At 43.8% G+C, this 21,823-nt stretch overlaps 1 long non-coding RNA gene across 4 annotated transcripts in view; it reads left to right on the top strand.

The window, feature by feature from the left end:
- The window catches only part of LOC143673955 (uncharacterized), a 465,075-nt gene extending 446,049 nt beyond the window's left edge, over window positions 1–19,026 (top strand). Inside the window, exons 2-6 of one of the 4 annotated variants that reach the window (XR_013170788.1) lie at window positions 6,129–6,237; window positions 6,388–6,466; window positions 13,180–13,322; window positions 15,310–15,442; window positions 18,860–19,026. This is a non-coding gene — a long non-coding RNA (uncharacterized LOC143673955). Of the gene's footprint in view, window positions 1–6,128; window positions 6,238–6,387; window positions 6,467–13,179; window positions 13,323–14,795; window positions 15,132–15,309; window positions 15,443–18,803 lie in introns of those variants that run through there. The other 3 variants (XR_013170787.1, XR_013170789.1, XR_013170790.1) reach the window with 3 other exon arrangements.
- The last annotated feature ends 2,797 nt before the right edge of the window (window positions 19,027–21,823 follow it).

The raw sequence follows: 21,823 nt of genomic DNA, 5'->3' as shown, positions 1-21,823 counted from the left end.
CAAAGTTCTCTGGCTCATGGACTCTCTACTTTGTGGTGCTGCAGTATTCTCTGCTCTCTCTGAATCTCCCAAAATGTTTCCTCTTTTATACGACTTCAGAAACTAATCCAGACCCACTCAAATGAGTGGAGACACATCTCCCCTAATGCAATTGAACAACCATTCATGATTGGGTTAAACCTCCAGGAAGATGGTCTAATTACATGCAGTACTGAAAAGGGATTACTCTGTCTTTACAAAATGGGATTTAGATTAAATCATGGCTTTTCTAGGGGAATACATCCTTCCAACCAGTACATCCATAGTGTTTCACCAATAGCTCTGTATTTGTATGAACCATTTCAGAGTATATTAAAGCTATCCTGTCACTTTACCTCCAAATACTTAGGCCTGCAGTTGAAAAAAAAAGACATCCTCCACAGCCATAAATCCTGGTCATATTTCTCAGAAGTATTATCCACCAATAATATCTAAAATCCAGGCTGTATTCTGATTGCCTCACAAATGTTTTCCATGTTTCTTTTTTTAAAACAAAAAATACCAAGATCCAAATAAGCTGACCATATTGTATTTTTACTATTCTTTTCATTTCCTTAACATCCCCCTCTGGCACCCCTTTTATGCCCAGTGCATTGACTTTTTTGTAGAGATTGCATTTTTTCCTGCAGAGTGTCCACTTTTCTGTCCTGTTTCGATGTTTGCTTGTGGTGGGGCTCACCTCTATTGGCTCAGGCCCATGAATTTTAAATATTTTGTCACATTTGCCATCCCTTTCTCCCTTCATCTTCCTTCCACCCTCTTTCATCTCATCATCCATCCATCCATCTGTTTATTTTCTAAATATTTCAGAGTAGGTTGTATATATCATTAAAAAAACATTTTTAAACATGGACATTATTGTGTGTCTCTGTAAGCAGACACCATGTGTTGCAGGCCTGCGGCTATGAGGAGACAGGCTGTGCTGCAGTGTGGGGCCTTCTCTGAGGAAGGGGTGGGGCAGACAGTGGCTAGAGGGAACTGAGACCCTTAGAGCCTGCAGGATTGCGGGGAGGCCAGAGGTGGGTAGGAGAGTCAGAGGGGGCAGGGAGGCTGGGAGTTGGGGATGGAGGCCGGGATGGGTAAAGGGAGGCTGTAAGGGGTCAGGGAGTCCTGAGGGGGTGTAAGGAGGACTAGAGGGACACAAGGAGGTTGGAGAGGTGCAGGGAGGTCAGAGGGGTGCAGGGAGCCAAGAGGGGGTCTGCTGAACAGCCCTGGGCCTCAGCCTGTGGGGAGGTGCTAAGGGGCAAAGGCTAGGCTGCTGAGTGAACAGGGGCTGGGTAGGGAACTAGACCACATGGAGGCTGGGGGCCAAGGGGGATGAGATCTGCGGGAGCCTGTAGGTATGGGGAAACTCTGAAAGTGGAGGCTCTGCTCTGTCCCTCTGTGGGCCTGGCCTCCACATCTCCAAGCTCCTGAGTGCTGAGGGAACCCACAATCAGGCCCCAGAGCCCAGGGGCAGCCTGCAGGAGAGTGTCCTGGTGGAGGCAGGAGGAGGCCGCTGGGAGCTGGAACGCTGTCCTCTCCTGGTGAGAAGCCGCTGGGCTGCTGCTCCAGGTAGCCCTCGTTTGGCAGAGGTTTACACTCCCACAAGGTGGTCAGGAGAGATGGGGCAGGCCCCCAGCTCTCCTGCCCCACACCCCACACCCACGGTCTCATGGGCATTGTCTAGTTATTGGTCTGATGTTATCTCTATGATACACTTTCCTCCTGTGTTTTTTCCTAATATCATGTTACAATTCATAGTTGTGTTTGTTCTTTGGCTTTCAGTCTTTGAAAATCAATTGATGGTAGGAACTAGAAAATACAGTTAAGAAGAAATGGGTACATTATTTTCTAGTACAGATCCATAAGTATTTACTGTGTGATTCTCGAATCCTGTGATGCTCATTTCTATTTCAAGGTTTGCTAACATAAATGTTAACTTTCTGATATTGTGTTTTTTTAGGTGACTCCATCAGTGATGGAGGTAAGAAATGGACTAAAATAAATGTGTTTAAGTAAATAAAAAAGTATTTGCCAAGTCTGCTTGGGGAATGGCAAGAAAAGGGGAAAATTCAACTTCCCCAAGTGGAGAATTCTCGATATTCTCACAAGCAGTGGGGTCAACCAAAGCAACAGACTGTGCCCCCAATCTTGGGCTTTGTTCACATAAAAATATCCCTGAAAAGATAGGCTAAGCCCACTTAAAATTAGGCCTAAGAGTCACTCACTCCCCAGAGAACCTCTTCTGTTGCTCAGATGTGGCCTCTCTCTCAGCTGACACAACAAGCAAACTTACTGCCTTCCCCCTCTCTACATGGGACATGACTCCCATGGGTGTGGACCTTCCTGGAAACGTAGGACAAAATCCTAGAGTGGGCTGAGACCCACCATCAAGGGATTGATGAAACCTTCTCTACCAAAAGGGGGAAGAGTGAAATGAGACAGTGTCAATGGCTGAGAGATTCCAAACAGAGTCAAGAGGTTATCCTGGAGGTTATTCTTATGCATTGAATAGATACAACCTGTTTAATGAAGATGTATTGCAGAAGTTGGAGGGAAATGCCTGAAACTGTAGAGCTGTATTCCAGCAGCCACGTTTCTTGAAGATGTTTGTATAATGATACAGCTTTCACAATGTGACTACGTGATTGTGAAAACCTTGTGTCTGATGCTCCTTTTATCTACCTTATTGATAGTTGAGTAGAACATATAGATTAAAATTAAATAATTAACGGGGGAACAAATGTTAAAACAAATTTAGTACATTGAAATGCTGGTGATTGGTGAGTAGGAGGGTTGGGGGTGTGGTATTCATCAATTTTTTTCTTTTTTCTTTTATTTCTTTTTCTGGATTGATGCACATGTTCTGAGAGGAGATCTTGATGATGAATATACAACTGTGTGATGCTACTGTGAGTTATTGTTTATATATCAAGAATGGAATGACCATATGATAAGAATGTTCATATTTGTATGTTTTCATGTTTTTAAAAAAACTTTAAAATAAATAAATGTTTAGTATAAATTGTATACCTTTATAGAAATAGGCATGATATTGCAGATTTATATTTTATGTGATTACATTGCATCAGTGAAAGTAACTTCAGGAAGCACTTTTTTTCTATTATAGCAGTTGGAGATATACAGAAAAATCACACAGGGAGAACAGAGGTCCCATGTACCCCTCCACATACATGCACAGTTTTGTCTATTATTAACAGTTTGATTAGTGTGGCATCTTTGTTGTAACTGGTAAAACAATATTATTGTAATTGTCCTATTAACTGGAGTCCATGGTTTGCATTCACATTCACTGTTTGTGTTGTGCAGCTTCAGGGTTTGTAAAAGTGTTTGTTCTGGTGACAAATAGAGGCTGAAACATTCAGGTACGTGGTTCCTGTGCTGTGCTTCCACCCCTGCTGACCTGGTCTTACCGTCAACCCAGGCCAAAGCCCCTCTGTGACCGCAATGAACCTGGCTCCCCACCCCACCCTGGCCCTGGAAACTGCATCTGTTTTCTGACTATGAATTTTCATACTATACTTATTTTCTATAAGTAACATGATATAGTATTTGTCCTTCTGCACTGGGCTTGCTTCACTCATCATGATGACCTAGAAAAGTATATCTTGACTGTACCAGATTAAGATTTAATTTACATGTTTTAATTTTAAAAATATTACATGTCAGGATTTTTTTCCAGAGTATATTTCCTGTACTCAAATTCTGGTTTATTTTTACTGCTCTGTAAAGCATAAATCTCTTTTCCTTTAAATAATGAAGTAAATGTAATTCTTTTAATACTTTGGTTTGCTATTTACTGATTCCATTCTTTTTATGAAAATGAGGAAAACATATCAGATTATAAGAAGAATATGGTATATGCCCAAAGTAGTAAATAAATAGATAAGCAGGGAGGAACCTGAAGAAAATGGAAAAGCATGGTCAGCCCCGTGCTGCTGGATGGGGGCCTCATCCAGGGGCACATGAGTGTGTCACTGCCAGGTATATGTTTGTGTCACTACTACTTGTACATGTGTGTCACTACCAGACATATGTGTGTTTCGCTGCCAGGCATATGTGCATGTCACTAACAGGCATATGTGTGTGTCACTACCAAGCACATGTGTTTCACTGTCAGGTGTACATGCGTGTCCCTGACAGGAATATGTGTGAGTCACTACTACGCACATGTGTGTTGCTGCCAAGTATTGTGTGTGTCACCCCCAGGTGCATGTGTGTGTCACTGTCAGGTGTGCTGCCTGCCTGTGTTGACCGTACAGTACACACCTGCTGCTGCCATGGCCATGGAAAGCTTCCTGGTTGGTGATCCAGAATGCAGTTGGTGTGCCACGTACTAAATGGTCACTTTCTGCCAGTGTTGTGATGATGATGAGGTGACTCACGGGGTGTGCACCTTGTGGCAGGTGTTGTTGCATTTGTGTCCATTTCTTTGCTCAGGCTGCGTTTCTTTCCAATATCCTGCTGAATTGATTGGCCACCTTTTGAATTTTGATTTCTAGAAACATTGAGCCAGTTCATATTTACAGGGCTTGAGGGTACCCTTTCCTCAAACCCTCACCCAATGTGAACATCAAAGTCTGTTTTATCTTTATGAAAGTGATGGGTGAAAAAAAATAGCTCCTTTATCTTTACAGTTGATTGCTGTCTTTTCAAGTGATGATGTTCTGTTTCTTTCTTTGTGACCTCTGTCCAAATTGTCATGAACACAGAAGAAGGCAGACCTGCTGGCCAGGACAAGTCAGAGGCCTCACAGAATGTGGAAAACCCAATGGGCTCTCATTCAGCTTCACATCCGTGTGAATTTTACACCTTTACCTGGGAAGACAGTCATGACTTTGACACAGCTTTTTTCTATATCATTCAGCCTTTATTTAATGCTTGACCTTAATTATGGGGAAATATTGTACAAAGAAAGAACAATTTGTGTAATTTTTCTGCTATTGATGTATAAGTAACTATATGTAGAGCATTCTAAAGATTTAGAGAAATCCATAAGTATGGCTTAATCTCATTGTGCTTTGATTACTGATAGTTATCTTAAATAAAATTAGGTTTTGAACCCTAAAATATAAGATTAAAAGATGGGTATTTTTAAAGTTATCAGGTTGATGCAATGTTTAGAATATTCGGTAGCATATGTCACAGCCAGAAGATGCTGGTTGAAAACCAGTGTTGATGTTACCCTGGTGTGTTCGTTAGATTCAGTTGTCAACGTGGCCAGTTGAGCATACCTAGTTTTGATGCTGCAGATATAAGCCAATGGTATGTGAACTTCATGTGTTGCCAATTCTGCAACAGCTAGGAGGTGAGTCTGCAGCAATGAGTGACATTTGACTTAATTGGCTGGTGCTTAAATGGGAGAACGCATAGAAGCACAGCCTAAGCAGCTTGGCATTCCTCCTCTGAGCACTCACAGCTTAGCTCAGGCCTTTGGAGATGCAGAAAGAAGTCACCCTGGAGAAAGTTGTTGGAACCCATGGGCCTGGAGAGAAGACCAGCAGAGACCATCCTGTGCTTTCCACATAAGAAAGAACCTCAGTGGACAGTTAGCTGCCTTTCCTCTGAAGAACTAACAAAAGAAATCCCCTTTTATTAAAAGTCAATCGATCTCTGGTGTGTTGCATTCTGGCAGCTAGCAAACAAGAACACATGGTTTTGTCTTTTCTGCTTTGAAACGTGCAACTTGTATCCTTTTTGGTGCTAGCACCCTTGGCTTTAGGAGAATATTTCAGCCTGGTAGTGCATGGCCAGCCCTTCCCTGGGTCAGATGCCAGCACAGCATGGAGGTGCTGATGGCCGACAGGAAAGATGGGAGGTGCTGGTGCCAGACAGGTGAAGTGGGAGGTGCTGGCGGTGCAGGTGTCTTGACACATTCTCCTGGGCAGGGGCAATGGTGTGGGGTGGGGCTTCAGGGCTGAGGTCTGGCCGAGCAAGCCCTGCCTAGAGGCCCAGCTTTCGCAGGTTGGTTTCCTGGGTGGGTGGGTCCATTCCTCTCAGACACTCCCATGGTTCCAGAACCTACAATTCACAGAAGCCTGTGGCTGATGGGCAGCTTCCAATTTACTTTTATTTCTTTTATTTAGGACTGGGAGCTGTAAAATGGTCTCAAATGTGATTGTAGAGTCCCAGCATTCGGATAATGAAGGATGCACCGTTTGTGGTGGAGGCCTCAGCAATGTCAGAAATTGAAAGGTCAGTTACTGCAGGCTAGGGCTTGTGGGTAACTCTATTTAATGACACTGGAGTTATTCTAGCTTTTAAAATTATGTAGACCAATGTTCCTCTAATTTTCAGTTATTTATGTACCCTCTTTAATTTGGTCATTTATTTTGAAATACACAGGAACATGATTTTCAGAATTCAGCCAGTGGGAATCTTCTTCTCCTTCCTGGTCAGGCAGCAGCAGTGGAAGTGGAAGAAGGTGAGAGGCACTGTGGGTTCTGGGTGTGGGTGTGCGTGCTGTGTTAGGAAAGGATCCAAAGCACATGCGTTTGTGTCTGTTCTGTCTGTGGTTAGCTCAGAGGTCAGAAGAGCAGTCATGGGACACTTCAGGGCTGAATCTCCCCAATGCTGGTGGTTTCTATTCTGGGGGTGCACGAATGCTGTGACCTGTCCCTGCAGGACTGGGGGTGGCCACGCCATGACCCGAGCACCCAGCTCTGTGTTCCTGACTGGCAGCTCTGTTGCATTACAAGATGAGGTTGCTGGAGTGGGCTGTGTGCTGTTCCACGATGCTACTGCTCTTCCCCATTGCACGGGTGTCCATAGTCTTCAACCCTCAGCAGGACAGAGCAACCCGAAGCCACCTACACCTCACCTGCTCGCTACCATGTCCTGAGAACTGTGTCACCTGCACCTGCTCAACCCCAGAACCCAGGCTCATGTCTTCTCACCCACTTGCCCCACAGTCCCCAGGCCCATGTCACCTCACCTGCTTGTCCCCAGACACCAGGCCATGTCACCTGCACTGCTCACCCCCAGCCACCAGGCCCATATCACCTGCCCCACTTAACCCCTAGTCCCCTGGCCCATGTCATCTCACCCACGCAACCCCTAGTCCCCTGGCCTGTGTCACCTCAACTGCTCTGCCCTCAGTCACCAGGCCTGTGTCACCTCACCCACTCACCCACCAGTCCACAGGCCCATGTCTCCTCACTTGCTCACCCCCCAGTACCAAGGCATGTCGATGAGTGAGCAGCGACATAAGACTAGGCTGTTGAATTTGAGGCTCTAGCTTTACTCTGCACTTTCTCCCTCCCCCTCTTTCCTGCTGTGATTTGTTTGCTGATGGAGCTTGACCTCACAGCCAGCCACTGGTTATCACACTCTCATGGTGTGCTTAAGTGTACTTGTGTGTCCACCATGTCCTGTAAAGTGGTTCTAGAAACATGATCACATTCTGGTTGATTGTTTGGAAGGATATTTGGTAGGTGGAGCTTGTGCTTGCCACTGTCTGTCTGTCTCTCTCCTTGGGGAAGATCTGTTATTTCAACATTCAGGGTTGCAAAGTGGTGGTTTTCTCAAACTGTTCTTCCCTTACTCTTAGGCTGGAAAATTCTCGTGCAGACTTTTCCCTACCCAGCCCTCTGATACCCCCAGGCACCATTCCTGGAAGAGGCTGTATGCCTGACCCAAGTCTTTTATGGATCAGCTTTCATAGTAGTGAGTGTGTTTCCTGCCATCCAACAAAGGTGGCTTATGAAGGATATGGGGTTTGTATTGTTTGGTGATTATATGAGATCAAAGAGTTTTAACACATCCATTGTGCTTCATTTCATTCCATCTCAGTTTTTCTTGTGACTTTCCAGTTGCCTAGTCTTCGACCAATGGGAACCTTTTGGCATTAGACTGTGACAGCTTTGTTTTCAGATACGGCAAGAGGTTTCAGGCTCATTTTGTGTATTTTCTGCACCATATCTGGAATCTGATGTTTCCACAAGGAGCCTGGGGCCCTGTTTCTTCTGGACTAGTCCTTGTATTTAGGTGTTTTCCCTGGACAGAGTAGAGCATTTTTTAAATAAGAAAATATGTCCTGAGTTCATGCTGGTATTTCTAATCCAAATTTAGGCCTGCAGGGTTAATCCAAATTAAGTCTTTGAGTTCACACATCTCTCCCATCTCTGGCACCCCCATCCCAAACCCTAGCAGCCGCCAGCAAAACTTCCTTCTTGTGATTCCTAATCCTGCGACATATACACAGCGATTTCAGATCAGCAGTGCCAGTGCTCATTAACAGCTACATGATGACTGAAAGCACTGGGGATTTTTTTTATAGATGTTTGTCTCTCAGTCCTTAAAATATATCCCATTAGGGATGTACAGTACTTACTCTGTTTTGAACTTATAAAATAATTTTTCTCCATTAGCCTAGGCTGCTAATTTGATATGTTTAAGTACATTGGTTTCATTTTGCTTTAAAGTTATAAGCATTGAAATTTTCCTTTTCTTTTTTTTTTCTTTTTGTCATTAGCACACACCAGGAATCTAACACAGGTCTCCTGCATGGTAGGCAAAAATACTGCCACTGAGCCACTGTCACACCACCCAGCATTGTACCATTTTATTTTATTTTTTAAACTTTTTTATTGTATAGTATAATGCAAAAGCAAAACAATGAAATAAAAAAGCAATAGTTTTCAAAGAACTCTTCAACTCGTGTTCATAGGACAGTTCCCAGAGTTTGTCATGGGCTTTCATATGATCTTCTAATATTTTTCCTTCTAGCTGCTCCCGAGTATAGGATGCTAAAAGGTTTGATTTTTTTTATCATCACAATCAACTTTGTTTTCTTGTTTTGTGAAAAATAACATATAAACAAAAAAGTTGTAAGTTCAAAATACAACACCACAATTAGCTGTAGAGTGTGCTTTGGAGTTTGACATGGGTTACAATTTCACAACTTTAGGTTTTACTTCTTAGCTACTGTAAAATCCTGGGGATTAAAAGAGATATCAATTTAATGATTCAGCATTCATGTTCATTTATTAAACCCTTTATTCTCAGTATAACTCCAACATCACTTTGATCTTTCCATCCCTCTCCTTAGGAGTGTTTGGGCTATGGAATTTCTAAATTTTTTGTAATGGAAGGGTCCGTCACTAATATGGGGTAGGGAGATGGATCTATGTGATGTTCTGGAGAGGTTGGACACGGTTTCAGAACTTATCTGGCCTGTGAGCCCTCTGGAGATTGAAGGTTTCAGGAAAGTTACTCTAGTTCTTGGAACCCTTGTGTAATATAATATATTGCCCTAGGTGTTTTTTAGGATTGACTGAAATGGTCCTTGTTGGGGGTTGGCAGTTTATGATAGGCAGCAAGGTCTACCTGAAGCTTGCATAAGAGCAGCTCCCTGAGAAGACTCCTGACTCTATTTGAACTCTCCCTACCACTGATAACTTTATTAATTATACTTGTTTCCCCATTTTGGTCAGGATGGAATTGTTGATGCCATGGTGTTAGGCCTGGATTCATCCCTGGGAGTTATCTCCCACATTGTCAGGGAGAATTTCACCCAAGTGTGTCATGTACCACGTAAGGGGAGGGCAATGATGTATTTGCAGAGTTGGACTTAGAAAGACTGAGGCCACAGATGAGCAACAACAGAGGTCCTCCAGAAGTAACTCTTAGGCATGCCTATAGACAGCCTAAGTTTCTCTGCTACCTTCATAAGCTTCACAAGAGTAAGCCTGCTGATCGAGGGCATGGCCTATTGATTTGGGTGTCCCAAGTTTTGATACAGTATCAGGGGATTCCCTGATGGTAAGGTTTAATTGTTCCATATTCTTTCTCCCATCCCTCAGGGGACTTTGCTAATACTTTTTGATTATCTGTTTAATATACTCTTGGATGTATCCAGGCATTACAATAATCTATCCAGGATTAAAGACCTCTTTCTTCTTCTGTGCTCCCTGTGTTTCAGTTGTTCAAATGATCAATACAGATAGTTTTAATTAGATTATGCACTACAGAAAATTTCAGTTCCAGACTAAATAAACTTTCTTCATTTGCCTCAAAGAGTATGGGTGGTTCTAAATTATAGACCCTGTCTTTCTTACCCCTATATTCTGAATTACTTTAACCCCAACCTGTTAGGGTTCATTCTTATCTCTAAATATCAGGTTATATATGCAAAACATCCTTTCAAAATCCATAAATATTTATCGCCACTCCGGACTTAATGTGTCTGCGCTAAAAGCTTACAATCTAGGCCCTGTCATCTTACGAACATTTGTTAAAAGTGACCAAACCATTATTATATTTTTTAAGTATTTATGCAGTTTCTAGCTATTCTCTATTGTAACTCTCTGACTATACCTTTATGCTAGTCATAAAAGTGGACTCATACATTATTTATCATTTTGGTTCTGGCTAATTTCACTCAGCATTATGTACTCAGGGCTCATCCTTCTTGTCATGTGCTTCAGGATGTCATTTTGTCTTACTGCTGCATAATATTCCACTCGTCTGTTAATGGGCATTTGGTTTGTTTCCATCTTTTGGCCAATGTATATAATGCTGCTATGAACATCAGTGTGGAAACGTCTGCTTGTGTCACTGCTTTCAGCTCTTCTGTGTATATACCAAGTAGTGCTATTGCTGGATCATTGGACAACTTGATATTTAGTTTCCTAAGGAGCCACCAAACAATTTTCCGTAGTGTCTGCACCATTAGTGCATAAGTGTCCCAGTTATCCATATCCTCTGCAACATTTGTAGATTCCTATTTGTTTAATAGCAACCATTCTTAGAGCTAGGAGGTGGTATCTCATTGTAGTCTTGATCTGCATTTCCCTTATAGCCAATGAAAATGAGCATCTCCATGGGCTTATGAGCCATTTGTATTTGCTCTTCAGAAAACTGTCTATTCATATCTTTAGCCCATTTTGTGATTGGGCTGTTTCTTCTTTTGTTGTTTGTTGTATGCTTTCTTTGTATGTGCAGAAAATCAAATTTTTGTCCAATATGTGATTTCCAAATATTTTCTCTCATTGATTTTTATTCCTCTTCACCTTTTTGACAAAGTGTTTTTAGGTGCAGAAGCATTTGATTGTGAGGAATTCTCATTTGTCCACTTTTTCATTCGCTGCCTGTTCTTTGGGTATAAAGTTTGGGAAGCTACTTCCTATTACTTAGTCTTGAACATGTGTCCCCACATTTTCTTCTAGAAGCTTTATGGTGTTAGTTCTTACAGTTTAATTTTTGTGTAAGGTGTAAGAGAGAAGTCCTCTTTCATTCTTTTGGCTATTGATACCCAGTTCTTCTGTGCCTAATTATTGAAAAGACTATTTTGTCCCAGCTCAGAGGATTTGGGGGCTTTGTCAATATCAGTTGACCACAGATTTGGTGATGACATGTTGGTCTTCTGTCTGGTCTCTTTACCTGTGATTGGTTTGTTGAGATCTCTTATTTCTTCCCGAGCCAATATAGCTTGTTTGTGTGCTTGCAGGAATTTGTCCATTTCATCGAATATATTTGCATGTAGTTTCATCTATATATTTCATCTATATATTTGCATACAGTTCTTCATAGTATCATCTTATGATTTTTTTATTTCCTCAAGGTCTGTGGTAATGTATCCTTCTCATTTCTAATTTTGTTTCCTTGCATCCTCTCTCTATTTTTCTTTGTCAGTCTTGCTAATGGCCCATCAACTTTATTGATTTTTTCACAGTACCAAATTTTGGTTTTATTGATTCTTTCTATTCTTCTTTTGTTCTCTTCATTTATCTCTGCTTTAATCGTTGTTATTTCTCTTCTTCTATTTGCTTAGATGTTAGTTTACTGTTCTTTCTCAAGTTCCTAGAGGTTTGCTCTTAAGTCCCCAATTTTTTACTCTTTCTTGTTTTATAATATAGACCTTTTGGGGATAAATTTTCCTCTCAGCACAGCCTTTGCCACATCCCATAATATCGGATGAGTTGTAATTTCATTTTCATTCATCTCTAGATAGCTACTGCTTTCTCTAGCAATTTCTTCTTTAACCCACTGGTTGTTTAAGGGTGTGATTTTGAGCTCCATATATTTGTGAATGTTCTCATTCTTTGGTGGTCATTGAGATCCAGCTTCATCCCATTGTCATCAGAGAAAGTGCTTTGAATAAATTCAGTGTTTTCAAATTTATAAAGAAATGTTTTGGGCCCCAGCATACGATCTATCCTGGAGAATGACCCCGAGCACAAGAGACAATGTATATACATGTGCTTTGAGGTACAAAGGTCGGCTTTCTCTGATCTGGGAAGTGAGGATGAGGGTTGTGCATATGTGTGGTTCTAGGACTGCTATAAATTGTGTTTCTGAGAACTGAATGATGTGATTGGGGCCCATGTGCATGCGTCGGCCTGGGAGTGCCATAAACAAATGCACAGAGATCAGGTAGGGTGTGGTGAGGTTGTTGGACACTATGGGCAGGGTTCGGGTGTAGCCTAGGTATGGAGGTTGGTGCTGGCAGGGTTTATGCACTGGCAACAGACTGCAGGGAACAGGGAGTGGGACGTAGTGCTCAGGAGGCTTGCAGGGGAGGTGGGTTTGGTTGCACTTTGGGTGGGAATGAGGGGAAGTTATGTGCTCTGGGGTCTGGGGGTGGGGGCATCTGGAGTAAAGGAAATGGGAGTGGGTGATAGGCTTTTCGTGTGCATGGGGTTGTGGGGTGAATCGCTGGTCATGGGTCTGTGCTGGTGAGGGGAGTGCACCCATGGAATGCAGCTTGGCTTAGTCCCAAGAACAGTGTCCATGTCCATACTCTCCTGTGGGCTCCCTGCCTTCGTACCAGCTTCCAGCATTCAGACTCCCAGTTCCGGAACCTCTGCAGCCCGGGAGGCACCAGGAGCTGCAGAAGCTCTCCCATGTCACATGCAATCCTGAATAATGGTTGCAGTCTCCCTATACTCCCTTCTCTAACTCTTCCATGGAGCAGGGCTCAATTCCGGCTTCTCCAATCAGCAGTGAAGGCTGTTATGGTGGGAAAGGTGAAGTGGAAGCAACTAGAACTGCCCTACCTAGAAAAACGTGACTCACAATTAATCCTGGGTTCCTGAAGGGATTGCAGAGATGACTGCCACACTTAGGGACTTGAAAGATGCAGGGTTGGTGATTTCCACTCCATCCAAATTCCAACCTCATATTTTGCCTGTGCAGAAAACAGATGGGTCTTGGAGGATGACAGTGGTTCATCGTAAGCTCAACCCGGTGCTAACACCAATTGTAGCTGCTGTTCCAGATGGGATGTCATTGCTTGAGCAAAGCAATATATCCCCTGGTACGATGCACCTATTGATCTGGTAAATGTTTTTCTTCTCAATAGTTGATAGTAAGGACCACCAAAAAACGGGGTTTTTCTTTTTGGAGTTTGTTGGGCTCCTTTGACTGAAATATTTATGTGATTTATCAGGGTTGGGTAGTTTTCCCCCATTATATCCTTGACTACTCTTCCTAGCCCTTTAATTCTCTCTTCCATTCTGGGGCACTGATCAGACATAGATTTCTTTGCTTTGTTTGGTGTATCATTTCCCTGAGATCCAGTAAATGTTTTTCCATCTTTTTTTTCCCATTTGCTGCTATGAGTCATTGAAACCAATTACCTTGTCCTCTATATCACTTGTTCTTTTTTCTGTCTCTTCAAATGTAAGGTTGTATGCTTCCAGCATCATTTTCCTTTGTTCAACAGTGTCTTTACTATCTGGATATCTGCTGTTTTTCTAGTAAATCTTTCAAGTTGCTCTTTCTTCTCTTCTATGTGGTCTTGATCTCCTTTAGGTCATTTGCTATCCCTCTTATTTCATTAAGTAGAGTCATATGAATACCATTGCTTAGTTTTTCCAATGCCTGTGGCTCTTCTGGTGTTCTAATTTGTTCATTAGGTAGGCGATATCTGTCTGCATTGTGATAAGCCCAGTGATCTTCTGCCGCCTTCCTGTCATGTAACCATCTTGATTGACTTATTTGTTGAGTTGATTTCTTTCAGTAGTCTGAGGTCTTGTGCGTGTGGTATGGTTGTCCAACAGGGAGCAGGACACAGCATGTGGCACTCAGTGTCGAGATATGTTTCCGGGCAGGTGTGGATGCAGTTTGGGGATGTTATGTTGAAGCTGTGAATGTGGCTGTAATGCAGACAGAGAGGATGTAGCTGGGCAAGTGCACCGGTCCTGGGGTTGTAAATCTGGTGAGTGCTGGTTTACAGCCTGGGGCCCCTTGTGTACAGCTTTAGACCTACAGCAACAGGTTAGCTTAACAACTGTGTGGATAAGGATCAGGTGTGACTCGGCTGCACAGGTCACACTTTCTCATAGCTGGAAAGGGAGCCGCAGGGCCATGCACATGGGTGGGCCCAGGACGGCTATAAAGTGTGGGTCCCAGAGCTGAATGATGTGATTGGGTGCCCGTGTGCATGTGTGGACCTGGGAGTGCCATAAACAAGTGCACAGAGCTCAGGCAGGGTGCGGTGAGCCTGTCATAAACGATGGGCTGGGGTCGGGTGTAGCCTCGGTATAGAGGTTGGTGTCAGCACACCCTACGCACTGGCAACAAACTGCAGGGAACAGGAAGTGGGAGGGAGGCTGAGGAGGCATGCAGGAGAAGTGAGTTGGGCTGCACATAGGGTGGGGGTGAGGGCAAGTTATTTGCACTGGGGGCTGGGCGGGTGGGGGCATCTGAGGCGCAGGAAATGGGAGCAGGTGATAGGGTTTGGGTTCTTTTGGTGTGGCGTGAGTTACGGGTCGTGGGGCTGTGCAGGAGAGGGTAGCGCGCCCAAGGAATGCTGCCTGGCTTATTCCCTGGTCCTGTGTTCCTGTCCGCGCACTCCCATCGGCTCGATGCCTTCGCAGCAGCCTCCAGCTTTCTGCCTCTCACTTCCTCTGCCTCTGCAGAAAGGGCTGCCCCAGGCGGCACAGAAGCTCTCGCAGGTCAGCTGCACTCCTGAGTCACCACCGCAGTTGCCCTCCTGTCCCTTATCTAATTCTTCCATGGAGCAGGGCTCATCTCACGCTCATCTAGTCAGCCATCTTCCTGGAAGCCCAGCATTGAGCCACTTGGTTTATTTTTTCTTTGTGTGACCTATTCACATGGCCCCAAGGACAAATGTTCCAAACCAGGTCTGTTCAGTGATACAGGGCTTCCTTGAACCTCTCAGAGATTTTGTAGTTACTTTTAACTGACAGCTGTTGTATTATTTTATAATACATTTTTCTCAATAAAGTTAACTTGAAGATGTTTTTAGTGTCGAATAAGAAATAAGAACTCCGCATGTCCCTTTCCCCTTCATCCATTCAGAATCGTTTCTGATGGCAGAGAATGAACTTTCCCACAAAGCCATGCATTTTCAACAGGTGGACTGGTAACAAAGAATTTGGATCCCAAGAAAGATTATGAGAAGGTGCAGCAACCACCAAAATCTGGCGAGAAGGTAAGGTAATGAATTCGGTGAACTCTTGACATTTTATCTGTCTCTTTCCGAGGTTTGCCTTTAAAAATTAGAGGCGAGTTGTCCAATTTATGATACCCCAAAATGTATACATTTTTAACTGTTTTTTAATTGTGAACTCAAAAATGTATAAGCGAAGAAAGGGGAAAGCAATATTTTCAAAGCAGTCTTCAAGAAGTAGTTATAGGCCAGATCCTAGAGTTTATCAGGGCTACCATATGACCTCAGATGCTACTGTGGGAACTGCTGTCACTGAGCTGGAATCCTTAAACACAATTGCAGATGATGGGATCCTGAGTTGGCAGAAGCCAGGTGACCGCACTTAATCACCAAAGGCAGGGTGGATGTGGCTACTCCACTCGACAGCAGACTCAAAGCAGGATCCGCCGAACAATCGGATCGGCAGAAATTTGTGGCATTGGCTAGTCAATCATGGGCTACTTAGGAGTACAATCAATGGGCAGTCTACTGAATTCTTGTTCGAGCTGCATAAAGAAAAGCATTCCAGGTCAAGTGAACGGAAGTCTAGCATGAATTACCAAAACATAGAGTCACAGCCCCTTAGTCAATTTACAGACTTGAGACAATCTTTAGAACTCGAGCCCCTTGATGAAGGGGAGGCCAGGTCTCTTTGTGGCAGAAACCTGTTACACTGTCAGAAATTGATACTATTAATCTTCCTCCAAGGCTTCCCCAAGGAGACTGATGGCCTTGGCCCAGGGCAACGGCACACTGGGGAAAAGGAAATGATCAGCTCTTTCGGGGATTATTAGACACTGGTTCAGAAGTGACATCAATTCCAGGTCACCCAAAACGTCACTCTGGTCCACCAGTCGGAGTTGGGGCTCAGGGGGACCAGGTGAACAATGGAGTTTTAGCTCAGGTCTGCCTCACAGTGGGTCCAGTGGACCACCAGAACCATTCTGTAGTTATTTCCCCTGTTCCAGGATGCATAATTGGAATAAAAATACTGAGCAGCTGCCTGAAACGCCACATTGGCTCTCTGACTGGCGCAGTGAGGGCTGTTATGCTGGGAAAGGTGAAGTGGAAGCAACTAGAACTGCCCTACCTAGAAAAACGTGACTCCCAATTAATCCTGGGTTCCTGAAGGGATTGCAGAGATGACTGCCACTCTTAGGGACTTGAAGGGTGCAGGGCTGGTGATTCCCACTACATCCAAATTCCACTCTCATATTTTGCCTGTGCAGAAAACAGATGGGTCTTGGAGGATGACAGTGGTTCATCGTAAGCTCATCCCGGTGCTAACTCCAATTGTAGCTGCTGTTTCAGATGGGATGTCATTGCTTGAGCAAAGCAATACATCCCCTGGTACCATGCAGCTATTGATCTGGTAAATGCTTTTCTTCTCAATAGTCGTTAGTAAGGACCACCAGAAATTGGGGTTTTGTTCTTATTGGAGTTTGTTGGGTTTCTTTGCCTGAAATAGTTATGTGATTTATCAGGGTTGGGAAGTTTTCCCTCCTTATATCCTTGACTTCTCTTCCTAGCCCTTTACTTCTGTCTTCCCTTCTGGGACTCCGATCTGTCTTAGCTTTGTATGCTTTCTTTGGTCTATCATTTCCCTGAGATCCAGTAAAAGTTTTTCCATCTTTTTTTTTTTGCCATTTGCGGTTATGAGTCATTGAAACCAATTATCTTGTCCTGTATATCACTTGTTCTTTCTTCTGTCTCTTCAAATGTAACGTGGTGTGCCTCCAGCATGTTTTTCATTTGTTCAACAGTGTCTTTACTATGTGTGATATCTGCTGCTTTTCTAGTTATTCTTTCAAGTTCCCCTTTCTGCTCTTCTCTGTGTTCTTGATCTCCTTTAGGTCATTTGCTATCCCTCTTATTTCATTAAGTAGAGTCATATGAATATCTTTGCTTAGTGTTTCCAATGCCTGTGGCTCTTCTGGTGTTCTAATTTGTTCATTAGGTAGGCGATATCTGTCTGCATTGTGATATGCCCAGTGATCTTCTGCTGCCTTCCTGGCATGTAACCATCTTGATTGACTTATTTGTTGAGTTGATTTCTTTCAGTCGTCTGAGGTCTTGTGCTGTGGGATGGTTGTCCAACAGGGAGCAGGAGACAGCATGTGGCACTCAGTGTCGAGATTTGTTTCTGGGCAGGTGTGGATGCAGTTTGGGGATGTTATGTTGAAGCTGTGAATGTGACTGTAATGCAGACAGAGAGGAGGTAGCTGGGCAAGTGCACCGGTCCTGGGGTTGTAAACCTGGTGAGCGCTGGTTTAAGGCCTGGGGCCCCTTGTGTACAGCCGTAGACCTACAGCAACAGGTTAGCTTAACAACTGTGTGGATAAGGATCAGGTGTGACTCGGCTGCACAGGTCACACTTTCTCATAGCTGGGAAGGGAGCCACAGGGCCATGCACATGGGCGGGTCTAGGACGGCTATAAAGTGTGGGTCCCAGAGCTGAATGATGTGATTGGGTGCCCGTGTGCATGTGTGGGTCTGGGAGTGCCATAAACAAATGCACAGAGCTCAGGCAGGGTGCGGTGAGCCTGTCAGAAACTATGGGCTGGGGTCGGGTGTAGCCTCGGTATAGAGGTTGGTGTCAGCACACTCTACGCACTGGCAACAAACTTCAGGGAACAGGAAGTGGGAGGGATGCTGAGGAGGCATGCAGGAGAAGTGAGTTGGGCTGCACATAGGGTGGGGATGAGGGCAAGTTATTTGCACTGGGGGCTGGGCGGGTGGGGGCATCTGAGGTGCAGGAAATGGGAGCAGGTGATAGGGTTTGGTTTCTTTTGGTGTGGGGTGAGTCACGGGTCGTGGGGCTGTGTAGGAGAGGGTAGCGCACCCAAGGAATGCAGCCTGGCTTATTCCCTGGTACTGTGTTCCTGTCCGCGCACTCCCATCGGCTCGATGCCTTCGCAGCAGCCTCCAGCTTTCTGCCTCTCACTTCCTCTGCCTCTGCAGAAAGGGCTGCCCCAGGTGGCGCAGAAGCTCTCGCAGGTCAGCTGCACTCCTGAGTCACCACCGCAGTTGCCCTCCTGTCCCTTATCTAATTCTTCCATGGAGCAGGGCTCATCTCATGCTCATCTAGTCAGCCATCTTCCTGGAAGCCCAGCATTGAGCCACTTGGTTTATTTTTTCTTTGTCTGACCTATTCACATGGCCCCAAGGACAAATGTTCCAAACCAGGTCTGTTCAGTGATACAGGGCTTCCTTGAACCTCTCAGAGATTTTGTAGTTACTTTTAACTGACAGCTTTTGTATTATTTTATAATACATTTTTCTCAATAAAGTTAACTTGAAGATGTTTTTAGTGTCGAATAAGAAATAAGAACTCCGCATGTCCCTTTCCCCTTCATCCATTCAGAATCGTTTCTGATGGCAGAGGATGAACTTTCCCACAAAGCCATGCATTTTCAACAGGTGGACTGATAACAAAGAGTTTGGATCCCAAGAAAGATTATGAGAAGTTGCAGCAGCCACCAAAATCTGGCGAGAAGGTAAGGTAATGAATTCGGTGAACTCTTGACATTTTATCTGTCTCTTTCCGAGGTTTGCCTTTAAAAATTAGAGGCGAGTAGTCCAATTTATGATACCATAAAATGTATACATTTTTAACTTTTTTTTAATTGTGAACTCAAAAATGTATAAGCGAAGAAAGGGGAAAGCAATATTTTCAAAGCAGTCTTCAAGAAGTAGTTATAGGACTTCCTGGAAGATGGCGGCTTAGTAAGACGCGCGGATCTTAGTTTCTTCTCCAGGACACCTACTAGGGGAGTAGAAACGATACAGAAAGCGCCCAAAGCCACAACAGAGATAAAAAAGACAGCGTACCCCATCCTGGAACGGCTGGCTGGCTGAGAGAAGCAGCTCGGGTGAGATCGCCGAGGCGCGCGGGCCTTACCTGGCGGGGTGGCAAGCGGCCGGAGTTACTCCCTTCCCCCTTCCCGGGCCGGCTGGGAGAATTGGAGAGGCGGTCCCGTGAAACAAAGACGGCTGGCGCCCACACCACGCGCAGCCCCCGGACCAACTGAGAGAATTGGATCGGAAACCCCCAGGCCGCGGAGAACGGTGACGGGTGGGGAAGGCCCCTTCCAAACCCGTGACTCCCGGGGAACGTGCACTCTCTCGGGCGGGCCGCTGCCGCTGGCGCCCTCCCGCCACGCTTGTTGCCCAGGGCCGACTAGGAAATTCGGACGGGCTCTTTCCCTGGCTGCAGCGACCAGCAACCCTCCCTGCGTTCGGACCCCGGGCCGGCTCAAGCCGTTTCGGCTAGCGAACCCTCAGGACGGCGAGAGTTTTCCAAAGTTTAAGGTCCCACAGCACCTTTTACTGGTGGGACCCGCAGACAAACGGGTGCCACGAGCGCCACCTACTGGGCAGGATAAGAAAAACAGAACCCAGAGATTTCACAGAAAAATATTACAACCTTGCTGGGTCCAACACCAAGAGAAATCTGAATAAATGCCCAGACGCCAGCAGCAGAAGATAACTGTCCACGCTCAAAAGATTGAGAATATGGCTCAGTCAAAGGAACAAACCAATAGCTCAAATGAGACACAAGAGCTGAGACAACTAATGCTGAATATACGAACAGAAATGGAAAACCTCTTCAAAAATGAAATCGATAAATTGAGGGAGGACATGAAGAGGACATGGGCTGAACATAAAGAAGAAATAGAAAAACTGAAAAAACAAATCGTAGAACTTATGGAAGTGAAGGATAAAGTAGCAAACATAGAAAAAATAATGGATAGCTACAATGATAGATTTAAAGAGACAGAAGATAGAATTAGTGATTTGGAGGATGGAACATCTGAATTCCAAAAAGAAACAGAAACTATAGGGAAAAGAATGGAAAAATTTGAACAGGGTATCAGGGAACTCAAGGACAATATGAACCGCACAAATATACGTGTTGTGGGTGTCCCAGAAGGAGAAGAGAAGGGAAAAGGAGGAGAAAAACTAATGGAAGAAATTATCACTGAAAATTTCCCAACTCTTATGAAAGACCTAAAATTACAGATCCAAGAAGTGCAGCGCACCCCAAAGAGATTAGACCCAAATAGTCGTTCTCCAAGACACTTACTAGTTAGAATGTCAGAGGTCAAAGAGAAAGAGAAGATCTTGAAAGCAGCAAGAGAAAAACAATCCATTACATACAAGGGAAACCCAATAAGATTTTGTGTAGATTTCTCAGCAGAAACCATGGAAGCTAGAAGACAGTGGGATGATATATTTAAAATACTAAAAGAGAAAAACTGCCAACCAAGACTCCTATATCCAGCAAAATTATCCTTCAAAAATGAGGGAGAAATTAAAACATTCTCAGACAAAAAGTCACTGAAAGAATTTGTGACCAAGAGACCAGCTCTGCAAGAAATACTAAAGGGAGCACTAGAGTCAGATACAAAAAGACAGAAGAGAGAGATATGGAAAAGAGTGTAGAAAGAAGGAAAATCAGATATGATATATATAATACAAAAGGCAAAATGGTAGAGGAAAATATTATCCAAACAGTAATAACACTAAATGTCAATGGACTGAATTCCCCAATCAAAAGACATAGATTGGCAGAATGGATTAAAAAACAGGATCCTTCTATATGCTGTCTACAGGAAACGCATCTTAGACCCAAAGATAAACATAGGTTGAAAGTGAAAGGTTGGGAAAAGATATTTCATGCAAATAACAACCAGAAAAGAGCAGGAGTGGCTATACTAATATCCAACAAATTAGACTTCAAATGTAAAACAGTTAAAAGAGACAAAGAAGGACACTATATACTAATAAAAGGAACAATTAAACAAGAAGACATAACAATCATAAATATTTACGCACCGAATCAGAATGCCCCAAAATACGTGAGGAATATACTGCAAACAGTGAAAAGGGAAATAGACTCATATACCATAATAGTTGGAGACTTCAACTCACCACTCTCATCAAGGGACAGAACATCTAGACAGAGGATCAACAAAGAAATAGAGAATCTGAATATTACTATAAATGAACTAGACTTAATAGACATTTATAGGACATTACATCCCACAACAGCAGGATACACCTTTTTCTCAAGTGCTCATGGATCATTCTCAAAGATAGACCATATGCTGGGTCACAAAGCAAGTCTTAACAAATTTAAAAAGATTGAAATCTTACACAACACTTTCTCGGACCATAAAGGAATGATGTTGGAAATCAATAATAGGCAGAGTGCCAGAAAATTCACAAATACGTGGAGGCTCAACAACACACTCCTAAACAACGACTGGGTCAAAGAAGAAATTGCAAGGGAAATTAGCAAATACCTCGAGGCGAATGAAAATGAAAACACAACATATCAAAACTTATGGGACGCAGCAAAGGCAGTGCTAAGAGGGAAAT

Source organism: Tamandua tetradactyla, chromosome 2 (genome assembly GCF_023851605.1).
Source record: "Tamandua tetradactyla isolate mTamTet1 chromosome 2, mTamTet1.pri, whole genome shotgun sequence".
NCBI lineage: Eukaryota > Metazoa > Chordata > Mammalia > Pilosa > Myrmecophagidae > Tamandua > Tamandua tetradactyla.
The sequence above is the reverse complement of the archived record's forward strand: the minus strand, read 5'-3'. Positions and strand labels throughout refer to the sequence as shown.